This window comes from Rhinolophus hipposideros (assembly GCF_964194185.1).
Source record: "Rhinolophus hipposideros genome assembly, chromosome: 9".
Taxonomy (NCBI): domain Eukaryota; kingdom Metazoa; phylum Chordata; class Mammalia; order Chiroptera; family Rhinolophidae; genus Rhinolophus; species Rhinolophus hipposideros.
Genome location: NC_138055.1, coordinates 12,561,008 through 12,584,954, shown reverse-complemented (window position 1 = coordinate 12,584,954; position 23,947 = coordinate 12,561,008). Strand labels below are relative to the sequence as shown.

Here is a 23,947-nt window from a genome sequence, read left to right as displayed (position 1 = left end):
CATGTCTGTGCAGTGAAATACCGTTCCCCTGGTCACAACTGATGGGGTTGGCCCCTGACCCAGGGTGGAGGAATAGATGCCCTTCCATTATAATTAGAATCTGCTGAGCAATTCATACAGCTTTCTCTAGAGGGCAGTATCTTTAATACACAAGCCTGGGGGCAATTAGGACTATGTTTTTTGTCATCTGAATTGGGGAAGCACAGAAAATCAGGGTGGAGAGAGAGGGAGAGGGAGGGAGAGAGGAAAGAAGAAAGGAGGAGAAAGAGAGAGAGAGAGAGAGAGAGAGAGAGAGAGAGAGAGAGAGAGAGAGAGAGAGAGAGAGAGAGACCACAGTCACTACAGAGGGACAGAGGCAAGAGACGAGCGTTCTCTTGATATTTATGGGCCAGCTATAATCCTGCAACTAGATTTTATGAGATGCATTTGTATCCTTATAAGTTCACCTTTGTTCTATTATTTGCTTAAGCATAATTTGGTGTATTTCTGTTGCTTGTGACCAAAGTCCTATGGAATACAGCCCTCCTACCAGATTAATTGCTTCCTCAGGGGATAGCAAGTTGATGTTAGAACCATCTGTATTTGTTTTCTAGGGCTGCCATAACAAAGTACCACCACTAGGTGGCTTAAGCAGCAGAAATTTCTTTGCTCACAGTTCTGGAGGCTGGAAGTCCATAATCAGGGTGTCGGTAGGGTTGGTTCCTTCTGAGGGCTATGAGAGAAGGATCTCTTCCAGGCCTCTCTCCTTGGCTGGTAGACGCCTATCTTCTCCCTCCCCATGTTTCATCACTCTGTCTTCCTTCTCTGTGTGTCTCTGTATCACGTTCCCCTTTTTATAAGGACAGCAGTCATACTGGATTAGGGCCTGCTCTATGACCTCATTTTAACTTGGTTACCTCCGAAAAAAACCCTATCTCCAAATAAGATCACTTCCTTCTGAAGTACTGGGGGTTAGGACTTCAACATACAAATTTTAGGGAGACAGAATTCAACCTGTAACTCCATCCTAGAAAGTATAGAGAACCAAGCTGTCTCACATTCTCAGTAGATATCAAAAGCTATTTCTTAGGATTTAAAAGAAAAAATAATTGCTCACATATATAAAATACTCATCGTGTGCCAGATACTGTCCTAAGCATTTTTCATGTATGTATTCATTTAATCCTCACACTTGTCCAGATTTTTTTTTTAAAAAGAAAGAAAACGGAGGCAGAGAGAGATGAAATAACTTGCACAATGTCACACAGTAGGAAGCAGAGCCAAGATTTAAACCCAGGCAGTCTGGCTCCAGCTGTGCTTTTAATTGCTGCCCCCCATTGTCCCCACTGTTAAGCTGAATAAGGCATTGGGTAGATTACAACTGGGAATTTTGGGAACCTAAAAATAACCCATTTAAAGAGAAAAACTAGTTTACATTGAAGGAAACTATCATTTCATGGCAACCTTGGAAACACTGAACAGAAATTATGACCAAAGACTTAGCCATCTCCCCAAATGGCCTTAAAACAAGGCCCGAGCGCTTTATGCCTTTTGCTCTAATTAATAAGCTCATTATGCTGTAGTAAGGTGAAAAGCAAAGAGCCCTGTTAATGAGTCCAGGTTCGTAAATAGTGGTAATGACCTAGTTATTAAGTCTAATGCCTTAAAAATGCAGTCCCATCATGTTTAAGATACTTTATTGGCAAGATCACAAAGAAGCATTAGCAAGAAAAGTTGTTGCTTGTGTTTGCAGAGAAAAAGAAATTAGCAGAAAGTTTCAACACAGAAGAGTCGGGCACCTAATACATAAAGAAAGGGAGTGAATCAGAGTCTTGGATGGTAAAATTTTCTACTCAAAGGTGGCAAAGACCCAGAGGCTGCCTCACTGCCCAAATGGAAAGAAAGACACCTGGAGAGAAGACACACTCAGGCATGCACATACAAGATACAAGGTCATCGTGTTCAGATTGGGTTGTCTAGAGTTATCTCCCAGTCATGATTTATGCATAATCACAGAAAGTAAATGCCTAGGCTGCAGGGTAGCAAGTTTCTGTTGGATTGAGCATAGAGAGTTAGGGTATCAAAGAAAGGGAACTCTTCTGTATGTAACTTTCTAAAAGCTTGCACAGCCATGGAAATGAACACATGGGTCCAAGCTACTTCTTCAAGAGAGCAGGATGGCCCTCCTGATAGCATCTTCAAGAGCAGCCAATTTTGAAGAGCTCCAGAGCTCTCAGAGAAACTGTAGCAAATGAACTACATCCACCTAAAAAATATGTCCACATCATACCTGGTGACACCTGCAAGTGCGACTTTTTGGAAATAGGGTCTTTGCAGATGGAATGAAGGATCTCAAGATGAGATCACCCTGAATTAATGGGGGGGCCCTAAATCCAATGACAAGTCTTTATAAAAGAAGACAAGGGGAGAGAGACCCAGGAAAGAAGGCTACGTGAAGACGGTGGAAGAGACTGGAGTTACACTGTGAAAAGCCAAGGAACTCCAGGACTCACTAGAAGCTGGAAGGGGCAAGGAAGGATCTCCCCAGAGGGTTTCAGAGGGAGTGGTAGACATGCTGGCATCTTGATTTTCGACTTTTGGCCTCCAGGATGGTGAGAACACATTTCTGTTGTTTTAAGCCACCACGTTTGTAATGATTTCTCATGATAGTCCTTGGAAACTAATACAATAATTTAGGAAATTAAATGCAATTTCAGTATTGCTTGCACAGGCATGAGGTTCAAAGAAGGTCAATATGGTTAGGTAAGCTGCTTTACCCACTCCAGCTAACACATACACGTATACAGATATATACACATTCTGTCTCTCTTTCTCTCTCTCTCTCGCTCTCTCTCTCTCTCTCTCTCTCTCTCTCTCTCTCTCACACACACACACACACACACACACACACACACACAAAGTAAAACATCAGCCATTCACCTATATCATAAAATATTATCATCAGGTCACTTACGTTTTCTGCATAAGTTAACCCTTTGACCTCAAGACCCCTTTGGCCCCCACTGCTTTCTTATGTGATGTCTTTATGAATAGTGCACAGTAAGCCCTGTGCTGTGGATAAATGAATATTCAGAAAGATTGCATTTCACGGTAAGGTGCGTAACATACCAGCTGATGAGTTTGATCAACTTACTAACTACTTTGAATCTCAGTTTTAACATCTCTAAAATAATGGAGATGATAATATGCATAACACCTATCTTTAAACGTTTTTTTTATAAAGACCGCAGATAATGTATATGAAACACCTAGCACAGGGCTGAGACAAGGAAGGAGGAGCTCTGTAGAGTTGCCATTAATATTTTCAAAAATTTCATTGTCTTCGTCAGAGTAAACTAAATGTACAAAAAAAATGGTGTGACCAGAAAAAGAGTAATAACCCCTTCAAATATGTTAACATAATTTAAAAAATACATTGAGATATAAATTACACAAAGTAAAGACTTCTGCTTCTGGCTACAAGGAAGGAACAGGGACCATATTTACACTCTCACCTTAAACAACTAGAAAAACAAAGTATATTAAGTAACAGTTTTCGACAATGGACAACAAGCATGACAGGACTGTGTTCCCTGCAAAAAGGAAACAAGTGAAATTATCCCTATGATTACGGCAGCTGACTCCTGGGAGGCAGTTTCCAGGCCGTGGAGCAGCGTGGGACAATGCCGTGTGTGGGAGAATGCCACAGCTCTCAGCAGTCTCACTGAGCTGAGGACTCGGAGATGAGAGTTCCCGGAGGCCAAGGCAGGTAGAATTTGCAGGACGGAATATGGGAAAAGATGGAACTACACAGAAACAGACCTCCAGGGAGACCTGTTAAGTTTTTGGCTGAGTACTGATGGGAGCATGCATGAAAGAAAACTACTTAAAGCCAGGGAAAGAACCATCCCAAAACAGTAGTGGACCCAAGACTCTCCAGAACTCACACATGCTGGGGATAGTTCATGTTCTCAACAGGTAACGTGTTAAGACCTAGTACGTGAGCAGGGTTCTCAACATTTAGTGGTGGGGCTACATTAGCCCTGGACTACATTACGCGCTAGCTACAGGATATTTAATTTGAGTTTGCTAGGAGCTTTCCCAATTTTAAACCTGAAACTCCTGCTTCTCAAAAACCCCTTAGCCCTGGTTTTTAAAAAAGTTATGTGTCCTGGGAACCTTAGTCCCAGGCAGGCTTAGATGATTAATCACTCTATCTAGATGTGTCCTAAGAAAAGCTTAAAAGCACGCCCTGAAGGTATCAACCATATTCTAAGAAATTAAACTGCATCCCAGAACAACACTATTTAAAGGAATATAACAAAATTCAGCACCCAACATGTAAAATTCACAGTGTAAAATTTGTGGCATTTGATCATAAATTACCAGGCATGCAAGGAACCAGGAAAATACCCATAATAAAGAGCAGTCAATCAATAAGAACAGATCCAGAAATAAGGAACAGGATGGGAAGAGCAAAAATGGAAGTTAAAATAACTATTGTAACTATGTTCCACATTCTCAAAAATGTAAAAAAAACAAAACATTGACATAATGAGTAGAGAAATGGAAAACTAAAGCTTCTAGAGGTAAAAAATACATATCTCAAGTGGAAAGTGTACTATATGGAATTAACAGCAGATTAGACATTTCAGAACAAACTACTGATGAACTTGAAGAGAAAGCAACACAAACTATACAAAACAAAGCCCAGGAACAAAAATACTAAAACACAAACAAATAAAACCACACACCTCAGTGAGCTATGGGACAATATCAAACAGTCTAATACACATGTAATTGAAGTCTCAGAAGAAGAAGAAAAGGGAACGTAAAGAATTATTTAAAGAAAAATGGCCACAATCATCACCATATCTGCAAATCACTTTTGAGTATCATTTTTCAGGGTGAAGACATCTTTGGGAGGCCATTGGGAAACGCTAAAGGCTACGGAGGAGGGGAGTGATTAGCTATTTAATCACAAATACTTATGCAGCATGTTCTAAGTTCCATGCTCTGTCATTGGTGCTAATATGGTTAGAATCATACCCACTAACGAAACCTCGTCTATAGCTCCCTAGATCAGAAGGAGATATAAGCACCTGTTTATAATGAAATACATGTCCAGTTCCAAGAAAACACACATGCATGCCCGTGTATGGACACACACACACACACACACACACACACACACACACACACAGGAACGAGATGGAATGCATTCAGTTCCCTGCAGGGTCTTTCACGGCATTCTCAGTGGAACTGCACTTAGCAAGTATGTGATGCCAAGCAGATGATATTACTAAAGCGCAAAGATAGTCATGTTTCGTTACTAAGAGTGGCATTTGCAATGATAATGATGTTGATGACAGAATGGAAAATGGTGATTGCAATCATCATGATTATCATAAGTTGAAGGACGTTGTTAGGCCAACAGATCAATGGGAAAGAAACAGAAATTGGGACTTGGATGACCGAATGGAATGTCCACAAGAAACCAAAAATGTGTGGGAATGTGGAGGTAGTAGCTATCAGCCTTGACCGTGACGCCCAACGGGAGGAGGATTTTTGACACAAAGAGATGTTGTCCAGAGTTCCTGAGAAAGGCAAGACACTGGCAGACAGATTGTTCTGGAATCCAAGGGTGGCTGATAAGATACTGGACATTCTTGTCAGTTAGTGAAGACCTATCTGGTCCAAACTATACCCTTAAACCCTTAGAGTGTGCCCGTTTCCATGGCCTTAGGCACTCCCTATATATTTTGCAGGAAGAAAAAGACAGACAGACAGAGACAGTGAGTGGATAAGAGAAGGAGGGCAGCCCCAGGTACCCCCAGTCTCAGTTCCTAACGTTAGGATGACTTCTGATCCTCTTCCCGAAGCTTCCTCACTGTACCTCATACACAGGAACTGTTGTTAACCAATGGTCAGGACATCGCAGTGCTACATGCAACAGTGGGCAGGATCCCTGCTGGGTTGAAAAGCTCGGCAACCATGTGTGATTCTGGCTTTCACGTTCTGCTTCTCTGTAGCTGAGTGTCTGCTGACCGCGGTGGTCGTCCTATTACCTTCCTCCCGCCTGCCTTGTAGCTCCTCAAAGACGCTAACGCCGGCCTCCACCTTTCCCTCTGCCACACTCTCTTCCGTGAGTTGGCAGCAAAAACTCTGATTCCCAGACAGCACAGATATCCTGCTCTTTTCACTATTGTGTTTGCTGCACCTTGGAACGCTTGTGTCATAACAGCCACGTATTTAGTGAGTAGCATCCACAAATGAGATTTTGGTAAGACGTGACCCTGCTATGGCCTAGAGCCTAGACGGACGGATTCAGGTAGCGTGCGTTAGCCGAGAACCCTGCACGGGGGGACGGGCCTAGACCAGCTACCACTTCCTGGCATTCTGACTCTTTGTGAGTCCTCCTTGTGTTTGCAGCTACCCGAGGAACCTGCAACGGGGGCAGTGGTAGTGATTGTCAAGCTAGGGGTAGGGCATTCCTGAGTCCTCTTGCAACTGATCATCAAAATTCCATCCTAATCACTAACATTGTTATGCTTCGTCCTGGGAACTAAACTGTCATCAACAACATTCTCTTTCAAAAATCAGCATTCTGTATGTACTGTGATCTTCGCAACTTAAGTTCTTTCACAGAATCTCACAGAATCTAAGAGGCTCATTAAAAGGATAAACAGCAGTAGTAATTTAAAAAGCAGTACTAAACACAGACAACCTACACCCTACCTGCTCTAGGAGGCCCCACGTGGTTTAGGCACTGATGACCTCCTTGACATTGCCTCCCACCAACCCGTCACCCCAGTTCTGACTCAGTCTGCCATCGTCACACAGGCCTCCTTTCCATGGTCACACACACCGAACAAGCTCCAGCCTCCAGGCCCTCAGCCTCTAAGCGCTTCCCAGAGCCACCTGCTTCCCAAGCGCCACCTGCTTCCTCACACCACTCACACCTCTGCTCCATGGCGCCCCCAACGGGCAAGTCCCTGAAAAGCACCTACTGTACTCAAAGCCCCATGTCCTGGTTTCATCTTCCCCTGTAGCCCTCATCCCCGTCTGACATCAATATTTACATCCTTCCCAATTAAATATTTCCTTGTCCATCACTCACGCTAGAATGGAAGTGCCAGGGGGCAGGCATTTTGTCTGTGTTCTTCACAGCTCCATCCCAGCACCGACAGCCGTGCCTGGTGTACAGCCCAGGCGCTCAGTAATATCACTGAATGAAGGAATGCCGACTTTGCAGACGTCAAAGTGGCTTTGCCCCAAATTACACCCTGGTAATGACATCAGCTGGAACCCAACCCAGGCCGATACCGGTCCCGCTGCAACAGCTTATTGGAGCTGAGTTGTGTTCTAATGTGCAGAGATCATAAGTTGAAGGGGTGGCCGCCCTCTGCGTATGTCTTCCCATCTCTTCTCCACATCAGTTTGCAGCATCTGTCAGCACAGCCCACAGCCCGGGCCCTCCTTCACCACTCCACCTGCCCCGACGGCCCCTTGCTGGCCCCACGTGGCAGACGGCCCCAGGCCTGCTGTCTGCAAGGACTGCTTCCTGCACGCCCCGCACAGGCCCTGCGTTTAGCTTCAAGGGCCCAGCAGGCTCAGTGACTTCCTGGGGTGGCATTTCGAGGCTGAGGTATTCTCCACCAGTGTAGACTCACCTTGCAGACAAAAAGAGGCCTTGAGAGTCTGCAGACTCACTTAGTGGCCCATTACACACAAGGAAAGTTTGCTCAGGAGCAGCGCTGGGCATGTCTGTGAAGACTGGGGCCATTGGGTCAGCGTGGGTGTATGCCCGGAAGAACCTCCCGCCTGCCCAGCCGAGCAGCGTATGACTGAGGATAGAGGCAAAGGCACCTTCCACTCAGCAAAAGATCATAATATTCCTGTGTGTGTGTGTGTGTGTGTGTGTGTGTGTGTGTGTGTGTGTGTGTGGCGGGCAAAGCAGGCATAGATAAGTACAGAAAAACATGTTCAATGTAAATATAAAAAGACGGGAAAAATAATATGATAAAAATCCTTCACTCCTAAATGTTCCAGTAATGGAATATCCAAAATTAAAGGTCACCACATTAGTGAAAAAAAAAAATCAACAGCAGTGGTTTGCAGCCTACAAAGTGCTCGGCATAACACTGGTTTTCACAATCAGACCACATGAGTCTGAATGTGCACACATGAGGCAAGTTAGTTAGTTAGCCTTCCTATGCCTCAGTTCCCATCTGTAAAAGGAAGCTCAGAGCGGTGCCTTCCTAGGGTGGTTGTGGGCATTCAATGAATTAATCCATTTGAAAGCCCTTGGCAAGGTGTCAAAATGGAAATAAGTGTGGAATCAACGTTGGCTATCCTGGTTATGCTATTTAATTTGATCACTGCAATTACCTCTTGATGTGAATGTCAGTTTTAGCAACCCCGTTAGCTGATGAGAACACTGAGGAGCAGAGAAAACAAATGACTTGGCCAAGATCACAAGGCTACTGAACAAGCGAGCGAGAACGTGAACTCAGATCTGTGTGACTCTGTATCCATCCATTAAGTCATTCAAGTAATAAATTAATCTTGAGCAGCTATGATGCCCAGGAGACTAATGACACGGCAGTGAAAGTAACAGACAAAAATCCATGTTCTCATGGAACCTATATGCAGTGGGAGAATTGGACCAGTCACAATAAATAACCTATCAGGAGAGGAAACATAGACGCCTAAGAGCACAGAGTGCCCGGCAGCGAGTGTTATCTCAAAGAGGAGGGGGCCCCGGTGATATGAACAAAGTGAGGGAGCAAACCATACAAACAAGAGGGGAGGAGACGGGCTTCCCAGGTGGACAGAACAGCAAGTACAAAGGCCCTGAGGCTGGAGATATGTGCAGAGGTCAAGGCACAGCAAGGAAGCCCGTGTGGCCGCAATAGGGCCAGTGAGGGGGTGAGTGGAAGATGAAGTCACAGAGGGGACGTTGGATGGGACCACAGTAAGAAGTGCATTCTGCAGGGGATGGTAAGATGGCAGCAGCACCCCCACCCCGCTCCCCAATGTCATCATCTTCACCATTGTCAGGGAAGATAAGGAACATTCGTTATCATCACCGCCATCATCACCACCACCTTTGGCAACACAAGACGTTAGGGAGTCCAGTTGGAGAAAAATCACCAGTAAATGCAGCATTCTGATTTCTAAGGAATATCTCCACGGCCACGTTCAGTTCTCCAAAGCAGAGACGTACACTTGTTAGGGGCCAAGGTGGCGCCGTGGTGGCTGGCAAGCAAAGGACCCAGGCACGCCCTAAGTCTGTCCTGATGGTCACCCCTTCCCACTCAGGTTCCCAAGAGAACTATGCTCACAAGAAAAACAGCACCTGAGAAAGTAAAACATCCACTGAACTTCTCCCTCCGCCAGGGGAAACTTCACGGGTGGGAGGGCTTTCGATAATGCCCCGCGATCAGGAAGCGTGTTCATGGAAAGGGAGGAGGAGGAGGAGCCTTTACAGGGGACAGAATGGTGGGATCACCACAGCCTCATGTCTCTTCATTTCAGGAGCTTTCTGAGGCTGGGAGACCTAGGAACGGACTTTGCTGCCTGCAACAGATCAGGCAAATGTTCAGAGATTTTAAGACCACAGCTTAGCTGTACAGAGAAAAACGACTGGAACTGTCCCCTTGACATCTACTTCTCACTGCTGAGCTGGGCTCCATTTAAACACCATTCTGCTGACTGTTCAGAAAAGTGTGCGTATAGGATCGAGCAAGCCAAGTATGAAAGACTCTCCCCATCTCTCCAGATGGACGACAGATGGGTTCAGGGACTTGGAGATTGGGCTGTGGAAGCAAAGTCCGTTGTTCAGCAACTGAAGGTGACGACGGTGACCGACCGGCTCGCGTTCCAGGCGGAGGCGCTATCTGGGGTGAGGAGAGGCTAGAATGGGGCACGCACCACCCGGCCAAGCGTGGTCAGGGGAGATACCGAAGGAGCTTACATAGGGCTGATGCAATGTAATTTCTGCACTTTTTTCCCAAATCAAAAATGGAAAGTTATAATGTGATGACAGGAACCTCTTATCCATCAAAGCTCTGAGAAATTAAAATGCTCTATCCCACCTTAACACAGTTTTATTTTTTTCATGTTCAAGGTCCAACACCATTTTCAGGGTTGTCTGGATGAAAACAAAATCCCACTTCCCTTTTCTACCTACTGCTACCACAGTGCGGACTTTCTCTTCCCAGAACTGCCTCCAGAACTATCTGTCTGTGCCCCACCTTCCCTCCATTTAATCCAATCTGAACATCCAGGGGGGACAGCCCAGCAACCCAGGTGAGGGCCTGCCACTTCCTTCCACTGGGCCTTCCAGAAACATGGCCAGGTTTGAACGCCACGCACGGAGGTGCTGCCTTAATGCTGCTGGGTACTTTGGAAAGACCAGAACATTTAGCACTCAGAGAGCTAAATGCTCTTAAGAAAATGAGTCAGGTGACATGGAAGAGAGTGGCTGAGAAGTGTGCACGGGGGTGCCATTTTGGAGAGGGTGGCCCAGCATCTCTGAGGAGGTGACCGTTATGCAAAGAACTCGAATACAGTAAGGGCAGGAGCTGTGCAGATACCTGTGGGCAGAGGGTTCCAAAGCGGACAGCAAGAGAGCAAAGGCCCAACGGCCGGATGTGCTTGCTTCTGTTTTTCAGTTTCTTTGCATTACGGGAAAATACACACAACATAAAATTTAGCATTTTAATGACTTTTTCACGGTGTTTAATTCAGTGCATTCTCATTGTTGTGTAACCATCACCACCATCCGTCTCCAGAACTTCTGTATCATCCCCACAAACTCTCTGTACCCATTAAACACTAAGCCCTCCTTCCCCCAGTCCCTGGGAATCGTCATTTTCCTTTCTGTCTCTATGATGCGGACTCCTCTAGGTACCCACATAAGTGGACTCATACAATCTTTGTCCTTTTACGTCTGGCTTATTTCACTTCGCCTAATGTTTTCAGGGTTTACCCATGTTGTAGCATGTGCCAGAATTCCATTCCTTTTAAGGCTGAATAATATTCCATAGTATGGATATACCACGTTTTGTTGACCTGCTCATTTGTTGATGAACATTTGGGTGACTTCTACCTTTTGGCTCTTGTGAGTAATGCTGTCATGCACATGGCCTTACAAACATCTATTCGAGTCCCTGCTTTCAGTTTTTTTGGGTACATATCCCAAAGCGGGACTAGTGGGTCTTATGGTCATTCTATGTTTAACGCTTTGAGGAATCGCCATAGTGTTTTCCACAGTGATTGCACATTTTACATTCCCACCAGCAATGCACAATGGTTCCAATTTCCCTACATCCTTGCCAACACTTGTTTTCTGCCGCTTGATTTTTAAGGAACAGTGAAAAGGCCAGCATGGCTGGATCAGAGGAGCCAAGAAAGACAGGGGCAGGAAGAGCAGAGAAGTCTAAGCAGAAAGAGTCTCCAGCCACGGGAAGGACTTCGGCTATTACTCGGGGTGACATGGAGAGCCTTTGGAGAGATGTAAGCGGTGGAGAATCACCACCCCATTTCTAATAAGGAAGTTAGACCTAACAGCTTCCAGCTCCAGAAGCATGGGGCCTCCACCAATAACACAATCCTCCTTTCTCCCAAGCTGCCAAAGGGTTAAGGAAATGCAAACCCGGGTCAATGCAGTGAAAGGAGATATTTCCTTCCCCTGGCTGACACACCTGATGCAGGAAGCAGACTCATGCTCCCCAGGAATGAGAGGCCTGGCCAGACGTGTCCAAGAAGAAAACGAGTGTTGCCTGGACACAGGATGGCTTAGCACTTGCCATGTTAGTTCCTGGAGCTACTGAACAGCCGAAGACCCCATCTGTTTTCAATCTTGTTAAAAGCGCCTCGTGCGCTGGCGCCTATTTAAAATAATGCACACATGGAGTTTCTAAAATGAAGAAGAAAAAAGGCCCATGCTTCGCCTGCCGGCACAGCTTATGTGTTTGTTTTGGAGCAGGCTTTGGGAGTTCGGAGACAAGACAATTGCTCTTCACGAGGTTGGTTTGCAAGTTCCCGTAGGTTTCTGCTCCAAGCATTTAAGGCAGCTTGGTAGGAGCCACTCACCCCTTTGAAAGTTCGCTATGAAGTATCTCCAGATTAAGACTGGGCTCAGGAAGGGGGTAGCCCAAGGACAACTTTCCCCATTGCAGATGGGCTGTTTCCCCAACTCCTTTTGCTCAATATGAACTCATGTTTCTAAAGGCTGAGTTTCTCTCCTTAGATGCTCATTTTTGTCCCAACGGGCCACAGTCATTCTAAGACAGCGTGACCCAGACGGGGTTCCAAGCCAGCCCAAACCTCATCCCCCAATGGGGACCCCAGGGACGGTGTCAGGGGAAGAGACCCCCCTGCAGTCATGCACTCATGTGTCAAGAAACCAAGGCAAGGAGGTTTCTGTCCACATGCCGGGGAGAGGCAGGCCCTCGGAGCAGCTGAGCCACTGAATGACATTCTTCACTCACAATGGCACTTGCATGTCCAGGGCCACAAAGAGCTGTGATGGGTCATTTCTGACCTTGCAGGCTCAGAGAAAACACCTCGTAAATGTAGACTCACACGCACAACCTCATCGACAGCGGCCCCACGTGTCTGCGGACTTCATAAATAACTTCCCCGAAACCCAGCACAAGGGAAGTGCAGAGAGGATACAGAGAAAGTGGACACGCATGTCAGCAGTGGCCCAGCAGTGACAGCTTGTCACACCTGTTTGGACTCTACGGACTTAACTGACGTTGTTTCCCCGTGGTGGGAGCAATGCCCAGTGGCCGTGGTGGCAACAGTTACCCACGTCGGAGCCACAGTAGGAGGCATGGCGGTTGTGGTTTTTGGAGAAGTAGAAACAAAAGCAGTGATGTTATTAAGAGTATGACTGTATGAATACCATTGGTAGTTCCAGTGCCAATATAATAACATTTGTATTGTAGTTTAATATCATAAATTACGTTTGTATTAGAATTACAATTTATAATCGTTTTTCATTTTTCGAAGCACTTACTATATGCCAGGCACTGTTCTAAAGGCTGTGCAGGTATTAACTCAATTAATTCGGATAGTAACCCCATAACATCGGTCCTATTATTATTATGCCCACTTTATAGCTGGGAGCACTAAGGCGGGAGGAGATTAAATACATTTCCCAAGGTCACACAGCTGGGAGGTAATAGACCAGGAATACAAACATAAGCAGTCTGGCTCCGGGGTCCTTACGCTTAACTACTCTGCTAGGCGCCTTCTAACCCTGGCAACACTCGAGGCAAGGAGAGCAGCAGGACTGAAGCTCAGGCAGAATTACAGCAGGAGAATGACTTCTGAACAGCAGTCCGAGAGGCACGAGGGGCTCGGACACTGTTTTTGGAGGTTGAAAGGCTTCTAGGTCTCCGAGCTATGCATCAAACAAAGCAGTCATTTCCATGTTTCAATTTGTTTAGATACTGGGCTTTATATAAGATTTAATTACAAACAAATGTCCGGTTTTGTCAAACTATTAAAAAGCAGCAGTGTGGTACAGCTTGGGAGTTAGACAGGTGTATTACCATATCTTATTTTCTAATTTTTAAGGCTTTCACATCTTCGGGCCTTTTCGACCCTGGAGGGACGGCCTCTCGTGGGATTAGCCAATTCCTGGAGACAATAAACAGCTCCCATAGAGAGCGCCTTCCAAATGCAAGCCAGTCGATCCAGAACTACTTCCCTTGATGGGCTCTCACACCCCAGGCCACTGTCCTCCTGCCCGATCAGCCCAGGGCCAGATACCAGCCAACTGGGAACAACTAGGACCCGAGATCCCAGAGCATGCTGAAATTATTCAAATCAGCCAATCCTAAACCTGCTTCTGCTGCCTTGTCCTTTCCTTCCCTGGAAACCACAGTAAAGTCTCTTGCCCACAGTTCCCTCATTCCCTCTGCCTCCTCTCTGGCCCTGGTGCTTCTCCATGTGTCCCTCCTGGCCCCCCAAGCCTCCCCCAGCCCTGCCAACATGGCATACTGTGCTTTCTGCTTTTAGAGGATTATGAATACAACACACTTCTTCCCTCGTGACAGTCATTTCCACGTCGGCTTGTCTTACCATACTTCACTAAAACAAATGCCCGTTACCTATACAACAACAAGCTTGGTCTAGCCCTTCAGGATTTCAACTGGCTCTAACCTGTGCTGGGCTACTGAGCACAGAGCCAGGGGACACACGTAGGGGAGTGGGGAGTGTGGCAAAGATCACTGAGCACGGTAAGACAGAGCTAGGTTTCCATTCCCTTCTTGACACTTCCCAGCTGTGGCTTGTTGGGAAATAACAGAAGCTTCTGCCTCGGTATCTTTGCCTGTAAGAATGAAGTAGAAGGACCCTACTCTCTGTTCTGGTCCCAAGGCAATGTGCTGCCCAAAAGACAGTAAAGGGAAAGTTTCTTCAGAGTGGTCTGTGAGCATTGTCTCGTACACTGGATGACCATCTCCTGTCTTTAGGGTACCACGGGGCTCCCCACACAAAAGGTCTTTGAGTTCTTTCAGCCCAGAGCAGCATTTCTCAGCCTTGGCACACTGATATTTTGAGCTGGCTGATTCTTTGTTATGAGAGGCCGTCTTGTATATCGTGGGATGTTCAGTAGCAGCCCTGGCCTCTACCCATGGAGACAGCACCATTCCCCTGTGGTGACAACTAAAATGTTTCCAGGCATTGCTAAATGTCTCCTGGGGGGTAAAACTGCTCCAGTTGGCAATTATGGGTCCAGAGGATAGATGAGTTAGGCTCTCTCCTCCCTCTCTCTCTCTCTCCCTCCTCCTCCCCCCCTTCCAAAGATGCTCAATCATTTGCAACCCCAGGTACCCTTGTGCAGTCCCAGTGCGCTATAAAGTAGGGCTGGAAAACAGCTGCTTGAGTAGACAACTCCAGGTTAGAGATGGCCAGAGTAGAAGTCAGAGTTCTGCTACCGGTGGCTCTTGGTTTCATTCCCATCATATGTTTACCAACTGAGCTCACCTGTCTAGGATCCAACCACCTTATCCATAATTTACTATCTTTTTTAAGTAGGCTCGTATCAAACCCACAGAATGTGAGGACTGAAAGTTCCTTTGGGGTCACCCCGTGGGTTTCACCTTGCTGCCAGCTCTCGTTGCTGTGTGCAAAATAAAGAGGCTGCTCTAAGCTTGCCTGAAAAGTGGGCTTTCCTTGAGCAGTGGTGTTTGTGAAGGCTGGGTGAGGGCTAGCAGGTAGAAAATGCTCTCTGCATTTGCCAGTTCCTCCTTTTACAAATGAGTCAGCCTAGCTCCGGGGTCCACCCTGATTTAACTATTAATAAAACGAACGAAATTCTTCCAATGTGATGAATGTAGTAGTAGGGCTATTACCATCTCCATTTTGCAACTAAAGAAACGGAGGCTTAGAACATGGAGTCACCTGCCCACAGTCCTAGTAGGTAAACAGAGACAGGGCCAGGATTTGATCCCACGCTCTTCTGATCCAAGGCATAACTCTGTCCATCACACCAAACTCTCTCAAAATATCTCTTCTTTCTTCTGAGGCAACAAAAAATTTTCCTCCACACAAATAAAAGACTATAGAGTTGTAATAAGCATTAGTGAGAATGAGCCTCTTGACTTTCAGAATCTTAATGTCATTTCCCCCAAAAAATGTATGCAAAGGGCAGCTAAAGGAAGGATTAGAAGAAACCGAAGCCATACAGAAGAGTGATGGGGATAGCAGATGTTCATCCCAGGAACGAGGGGTGAGTCAGCAGGGGGAACTGGGAAAATAAAGTGGTTTATAGAATATGGGCTGCTTGGGAGCCCGAGTTCAAATTCTGGTGTTCCCAATTACAAGTTGCATTGCTAGACCTCCCAGAACCTTAGTTTCTTCACGTGTAGTAGTAATAGATAGCTCACAAGGTCACCGCAAGGATAAAGTGAGGCGATACACAGTAAAATCTTGGCAGAGTACCAGGCATATGTGGGGTGTGTGTATTTACATAGCAAGTGCTGAAGGTTATTATTATTATTAAATATTAAATTCCATGAAGGTGTTTAGGGTAAAGAAGCCTAGTTCTGAACTGATTAGAGACCACACACACACACACACACACACACACACACACACACAAAAGGAGTAGAGAGACTTAGATTTTAGAAAGATGGGCGAATGCATAAACAGGTAGGTATATGGATGGATGGATGGATGGATGGATGGATGGATGGATGGATGGAAGAATGGACAGAGACAGATATTCATCGAAACAACATTTTTGGAAACTGACATGCAAAACCTGAGGGAAAGCCACTATGGGCAAGAGACCATCCAAATGAAGTACTTGGCTCCACCAAAGACGTTCGGGGACCACTGAGTAGCGACAGCAAAGAGGAGGTGGGGAGGAAGGCAGGCGGTGCCTGGATGGGGAGGGCGGTGGTGCTGCCTGAAGACACTGGCCTTCATCCCACAGACATCGAGGAGCCGGGACACGGAGAGCAAAGGGAGCCAGAGAGAGACCAAAGCAGTCGTACAAGAATAAGCAAATGAGCTCGCCCCGTCAGCACATACACTGACAAAAAGAATAAGCAAATTGAGATGAGTGCTCCAAACCTGGGTCTGTCCAATGATTGCAATGTTGGGCTTCCTGGCACTCGGCTGGCCCAGCCAGGAGAGGTTCAACCGCTCTGCTTCCCCTGCTTTTCCCGACAGCCAGAGGGATGGGCTATCTGTCTCCTCCATGTCTGGACAGAATGAAGGCCCTGAGGTACGGTGGGTGGGAGGTCAGCTGGTTCAGTTCCATCTTAAACAGGTTGAGAACCCACCCGTGAGCTCATGAGGGGAGCCTGAGGGTTGTTGCTCAGGGAGTAAAGAAAGGTTCCAGCAGCAAAGATAAAGGGGGGTCAGAAAACCCAGATGGGCTGTCTACGGTCTTCGAGAAAACAGATCTGAAAAACTATTTACGCCAGAAGAAGGAAACCTTTTTCCCAGGTCTGGCTGGACAACAGGTGAACCAAGGGGAAAATGATGAGGTTTGGAACCAGGAAGACACAGGTCCAATCACCAATCTGCCCTAACTGTGCAAATACCTATTTTACCATCCTGGCTTTGATTTCCTCATCTCAATACTAATGAGACTTAGGTGTCAGCAGTTGCTGAAGGACCCATAGCCATACGTGAGAGGCATCAGAGCAAGAAGAGCACGCAGCGGATCTTCAATAGTGAATGTTCCTTCTTTCCTGTAGCATGCACTCAGAACTGCCCACATGCAACCTTGTCCCATGATGGCACGCATGGTGCCATGTCCTGTCTGGCACTGGTCTCTTCTCATTGCCAAGTTCTTCCTTTGAGAACTCCAAAGTGGGCAAGGAGGAGACCAGGGCAGGGGGTCCTCTGGCAATCCCATAACCAGCAGCACGCAACCTTGGGCACGGCGGTGCCATGGCAGACCCCCGTTCTACGGACGAGGGAGGCGTGTCCCTCTCAGTCCTGCCACCCGGCCGCTGTGTGGCCTTGGGCAGCACACTTAACCAGTCTGAGCCTCAGTTCCATCAGCACGTACTTGGTGGGGTCTGAGGATCCAATGAATGTATACAGATAACCTCTCAGACAGTGGCTGGTACATTGTGCTCACGGAATATTAATGCCAAGCACTGCTTTACCTGCACCGTAACGTGTCACCGCTTTACTGTATAACTAGTGTCAGGCTGCGCTTACCAGTGTTGTTCACCATGAAGAAGGATACCTGGGTGGGTCTGTCTCCAGGGAAATTCTTAAAGCAGATCCAATATTTTCATTTTCCCCTACTTCAGATGTTTGATAAGTATTTATTGAGCACGTATTATGTATCTGGGGACTTGGAGCACCTATGTGTATCTGAAGAAGTGCCCAGTGCTAGCCTGCCTAGCATATGCTACGATAGCACTGTGCGTGTTTCTTTCACAGATCCTGATGCCGTTTGTAATTACGGTGTGTGTGTGAGAGAGAGAGAAAGAGACAGAGAGAGAGAGAAAGAGAGTGACTATGTGATTAATCTCTGTCTCTCCCATTAGACTCGGAGCTCCACCTGGTCAAGACATCTGCTCTGAATCACCATTGTAGTCCTAGCACCTAGTACACAGTAGGCACTCAATAAATATTTGTAGAATGAATCGAGATACTGTCCATGAGCCCAGAGTCTACAGGGAGTAATAGGTGGGTGAATGAGCAATTTCAAGGTCATCTGGTGAAGTTTAATTGTAGAAATGTGCATGCGGTGTGTGACAGCATGGAAGAGGCACCTCACCCTGCCTGGATATGAGGTGTGGTCAGAAGAAACAGAATAGAAATAAATGCCTGAGCTGCACCTGGAGAAATAGAGGGGATGAGGTAGGAAAGGTGGGTGGGAGCTGGCTCACAGAGGACCTTGTAGGCCAAGTTTGAGTCCCACGCAACAAGCCAGCCCTTTACATATGAGAAGGAAATCGCCAACTGTTCTCCAGATTTTATTTCTTCAGGATACACCTTCCCAGGAACAACAGCATCTGGAGTTAGACTGTGAATTCCAGTTCTGCCCCTTATACGCTGTGTGTCCTTGGGCAACCTCTCTGAGCCTTAGTTTTGTCATCTGGAGAATGGGGTAACGCATGGTGTCTAGTCTTCATAGGACAGTGATGAGAATTACATAAACGAAACCACAGGAAGTGCTCAGCATGTGCCTGGTACTCAGTGTATGATTAGAGACTGGCTATTATCATTAATCCCTTCTGAGCCCGGGCTGGACAGCTGTCATCTATATACAACACTATCCGTGAAAATTCTCTCGTGTCACCCTCTACACTCCCTGAGAGAAGTGGTTCAGGACAGGCTCATCTTAGGCTAAATTCTATTCTAAAGTAAGTAGTGCCTTAGAAAAACTCACGTCAAGATAGATACACAGGGGCATGGATTCTCATTCTCAGATATCAGCCTCCCTTCTCTTTCCCAGGGAAACGCAGCCAGACTGGGTCTGATCCAAAAGAAGCCATTTCAAAGCATAGTCCTGTTTCTGTGTCGGCCCCACTCCCCTCCTCAGGAGATTCTGGTCAGGGTGGGCTGGGAGATTCCTGAGACAATCTAATAGATTAGTTTCCAGTTTAGCATAACAGCCAGACAGATTTTTGCAGTGAAGTCATCCAAGTCAATTAAAAAGCATTTTTCCCTGCTGTGAATTCAGAAGTCCCTTTGGTTTGTTCCAGCTTTCTGGGATGTTTCATAATAGGTTCCACCCCGGGTTAATTAATAACCCTTGATTCCTACTGAAATGCAAAGACCGAAGCCTGTGTGTAAGCACATGTGGGCCGGGGCTGCTGGCAGGGCTGGGGTGGACCCTGGGGGGCTCCTCTCATCAGGGCGCGAGCCAGACCCCAAATGGTGGCGACGACAGCAGAGCTGGCAGCAAATGTGAAGAGCAGCTAAGCAAAGGTCAAAGCTGGAGAAGTGGCGGGAGGAGGGCAGAAGCGGGCAGAGGAAGGACACCGTAAGCAGCCAAAGGAATCACAAGGCCAGAGAGGAGGGAGGTTGGGAGTCAGTTGGAAGGTGGGATGTGAAACGGGTCAGGGCATGTGGCCGGGACTCACGCGGTCAATAACCTGCAGTTGACCGTGGCTTGTGTTTACGTGATGCCAGCTCGAACACATCATGTGGGTCTGGTTCCAGCCTTTCTGCTTTAAGGAAAATAGGTCATCTCTTCTCTTCTACTTTCAAATGTAAGTTACAGGTATGAGAATGAAGTTTAAAGGGTCAGAAACACAGTGGTGGCAGGAATATCTGTGCCTTCACTTACTACGTGGTTACAAAGGCCTTTGCAGGAACCTCTTCCCCAAGCATAATATTCAAGAGCAAAATGCCTGTCCACCCCATTCAGAGCTGTGTTTCCCAGCCTTCAGTCTCATGCCACCACTCCTACCCAGTCTATCTTCTACAACCACTATTGGCATGTGCATCCTAAAATGAAAACACCATCCATCATACGACACCGTAGCTTAAAAAGTGCCACAACAATGTCCCCGCTGCCTCGAGGACACAATTTCTAGTTGCATGCCTTGCTACGTAAAGCCAACCCTGCATCGATGGTTCACTCTCTTCTTGTCCAGCATCATCTCCCATTACCCTTTCTCATGCACTGTATCCTCAGGCCATTGTCCCCACACGTGACAAACTGAGATTTAAAACATGCTCTTTAGCCAGGCGGCCCGATGTGCATGCACATCGGCCCCTTTCTCGGCCGGACACAGCGAATTCTCTTCCCCAAACGCCCACGGAACATCAGCTCCTCTGTGAAGCCTTCCCTGAGAACATTCCAGGCAAGGTTGGCGATCCCTTTTCTGTGCTGCGCTATGCCCTGGGCAGAGCTCTGTGACAGCCTCGTCACGGTGTATTACCGTGACCACCCAGCATCGAACTTTCCACCAGAAGGGGAACACTTTGAGGGTGGAGGGCCTTGTCATCCAGGGCAAGTACAGAGCAGGTGCCCTGTGTTTCTTGAACGAAGGAGCAGGTTCAGGTAAGACAAGTTCTGTTCATTTTTTTAATTACACACCCCCGAAGACGTGAAAACGCTCATTGAGTTCTCCTTCAGAACCACTACTTAATTTCCATTGGCGTTTCACTTATCCGATACTATCCCTCTGTTAGTATCAGGGCAAGGCGGAGGTTGATGGAGTGAGTTTGCAGACAGGAAGAGTAAATTACCAAGACAACAGGTAGAGGCTAAGGAACTACGAGCTGGACCTCCCAGTGCAAGAAGATGGCCTTGCTTTGATTCCCATGGCTCCTTTCTCCTTATCGCTGGTTAAGGTGCCAATGGGTGGTACAGCCAAACCCAGGAGGAGGGAGAACCCCAAAGGGTCAAAGGACGACCTGTAGGGCAGTCCTCGTTGCATTCCGAGTCAGGGGGCTCGTCCACGCACGGTCTCGCTGTCCCCCACCCTGACTGTTCAGACCCTCCTTTGGCTACCAGCTGGCACTCAGCACTCCATCCCAGGCCCCCCGCCCTCCCCAGAAGAACTCCTCTTGCAGGTAAAGCGGGAAAATGTGAACTTCATGACTAGAGCATTCGGTTCATTTGTTTGCTATTAAAACCATCAGAAGGGACAAATGGCTTAAAACAGAAAGACAAAATAACGTTGGGGAGACGTTGTAGGGAAAGCAAAGACATGGGAGACGGGAGCCTGCGTTCTCCACACCTTGGATTCCAGCAATAATTTGAGGTGTGTGCTGGGTGCTCATGACTTCCCCTCTCTGAACCTCTCAGCCTTTCAACCAGGAGGTTGGATTAATGATCCTCAAAGCCCCTTTCTGGCTCCCCCTTCAGTGACCGACCACGCCATCCATTCACTCACACACTCACTCAAAAACACTGAACACCCTGCCCAGGACCTGTGCGTCTGCTCTCAAGGAAAAGTTAGGAGTTTATGCCAGGTCCGAGAGAGCGCCATGCGGTAATGGGAAATATGATGGCACATAGACAGAAATTAAAAAATACACATAAACATGAACTGTTTCTGTTTCTTATCCCCCAGCTAAACAGCAAATTTCTTTAGAACATGGATTATATCGTTCCCATTTCTGAATAATGCCAGAGACTGACACCTAGAAACTACTGTGTTCAATGATGTGAAGAGGTCAGAAAAACAGCTGTGACACGTATCAAGCTCTTTCCGTATACTAGGATCCACTTCGAGTACTTCACATGTGGTATTTTATTTCTATCTTACACCAACTCTATAGGGACTTATTATGACTGGTATTATTTTAATTTTATACACGAGCAAACTGAGGCACAGAGAAGTCACATTATTTGCTCTAGGTCACTCAGGAAGTGGCCGAGCCAAGAATTCAAACCCAGGTGGTCTGGCTCCAGAGTCTGAACTATTATACTATTCATGTAGTCTGAAGACATAGAGTTACACTTAAAGATGAACAGTAAACATTCACTCTTAAGGGAAAACAAAGAACAAACAGAACGGTTAACAGGGGAATTACGCAGCAATAAGCCAGAAACATCAAATGATGAGGAAGAGCCAATAGGGCTGGTCAGGGAAGGAGGAATCTTTTGCTGGAAGAATATCTCATACGAATTTGTAATTTTTCCAGGAGATCAAAAGAGCAGGGTGAGATGGGAAGGGACAGTGGGATTACGTACTCAAGGAACCCAAGGACAGGGAAAAGGCAAGAGCTCGATGCAGACAAATTCAAGACCCAACATATGCTCTAATAGATCTACTCCGTTAAGAACGAGGACCCTGGAGTCAGCTGAACCTGGGTTCAAATTCCAGCTTCCTCTCATTCTTACTGCTGTGTGACCCTGCCTGGGCAATTCATGTACGCTCTCTGAGCCTCAGTTTCCTCAGTAACGGGCATATCGTGAGGGTGAAATGAGTTAACACATGGGAATCACTTGACTTGGCACCTCGCACACGATAAATGTTTGATAAAAGTTTACTACCATCACCATCACCCTTGTTTCTGTATTGTCTTCTTAAATTGGTGTGAGCCTAAAAATAGATCCAAGATGGTGATAAACCCACATTAATCACTGCCATGTTGAGAGACACGCTTGCTCCTCTAATGAGTTATGTTTCAGCTAATCCGCCCTACTGTCCCACCTGCTTTTTTTTTTAATTTCCCCAGCTGGTTCTTAGATTTGAAAAGAAAAAGGCTTCCATGGAGACCTGCACGCTTTTAAAAATAATACAAAACAGAACGTCTGAGGTCAGGGGAAGCCAAGCCAAACAAATAAATCTTGCAGGATTGTGTTAACAAAACAAGGCTTAGTGGATCAGAGCGGGTCGAGTTCTGTCGGACTCAGCCCTGCAGAGAAACGCCAAGCTCTGGTGAATTTCAAACACAAGGAGGTCACTTAGGAAGAGCACGTCAGAGTTCAGCCACTGTCATCTGGGCTGGAACCAGGAGAGCATTCTGTGCAGCATGGACTCCAGAACCATGCGTGTGAAGAGGCCGGGAAATCCAGACCAGCAAGCAGGCTCTCATAGATCATCTATACAACCGTACAGAGGGTGTCAGAACATACCAGAGTTATAAATGTCTTGGGAGGTAGACTCTGAGATGGACATTAGCCTGTGGGAGGCTGCTTGGGGAGCGCTCTGGGAATCACGGCCACCAGAAGGAAAGAAGAACTGGCTAGAGGAGAATTGGGGTTGCAATGCCATCTCAGTAGAGGTTTGCCAACTCCACAAAGAGTTCTGAAGCTGGCAAGGCCCTTCAGGGTAGTCCCAAATTGGGGTCAAGGGGTTAGGTCTTTATACCCTGTGCCAGCCAGTTATTGAGGCAGCTGCTCCCAGGAAAGAGCCATGACCTTGGAAAGGCAGCTCTCCTCACCTGAGTGAGGCACTTCCGAAAGGGAGCTGGCAGCTGACGGCTGTCCGCTGGTAGCAATTCCAGCAGCTAGGAGGGCGTCCTTCATTCCTCAAAGTGCGTGAAGGCACTCACTACCTGCAATGCTTTGGGAACCAGTTGTGTTTTTAGGAGGCAATCCTATGGCTACACAAACGTACGTCTGAAATCACATATGTATGTTTGGCATCATTCTTAATAGCAAAATTATGGAAAATAAATGATGGTATATCCATGACAGCACCCTAGGCAATCATTGATAAGAATGAGGCAGCCCTGCACATACTCTCATAGAATAAACTCCCAGATCTATGAAGTGAAAAGTCAGGAAGCTGGGTAGGATGGCTAAGAAGAGGGGGATGTCTGGATGTGGAGCAGCTAAGGGGACGGGCTGTGCCACCCGGCCCCACACACACCCTTCTGTATTCCCTCCCGCACTGTGGGGGCCGAAAGCCTACACACTTCCCAGGTTCTGTTGCCACATGGTTCCAGGTTTGTTTCTACCCATGGGAGGCATCCATGCAAGAGTTGAAGTTAGGAAGATGGTAGCGACCATTCTGCTTCTGGGGTAGCTGTGGAAGTTTCACCAACAGCAGAAACTGCA

The 23,947-nt window shown here is 46.9% G+C and overlaps 1 protein-coding gene across 1 annotated transcript in view; it reads right to left on the bottom strand.

Annotated features, from left to right (window-relative positions):
* The window catches only part of SYN3 (synapsin III), a 417,649-nt gene that overhangs the window by 342,600 nt on the left and 51,102 nt on the right, over nucleotides 1–23,947 (bottom strand). The window lies entirely within an intron of this gene.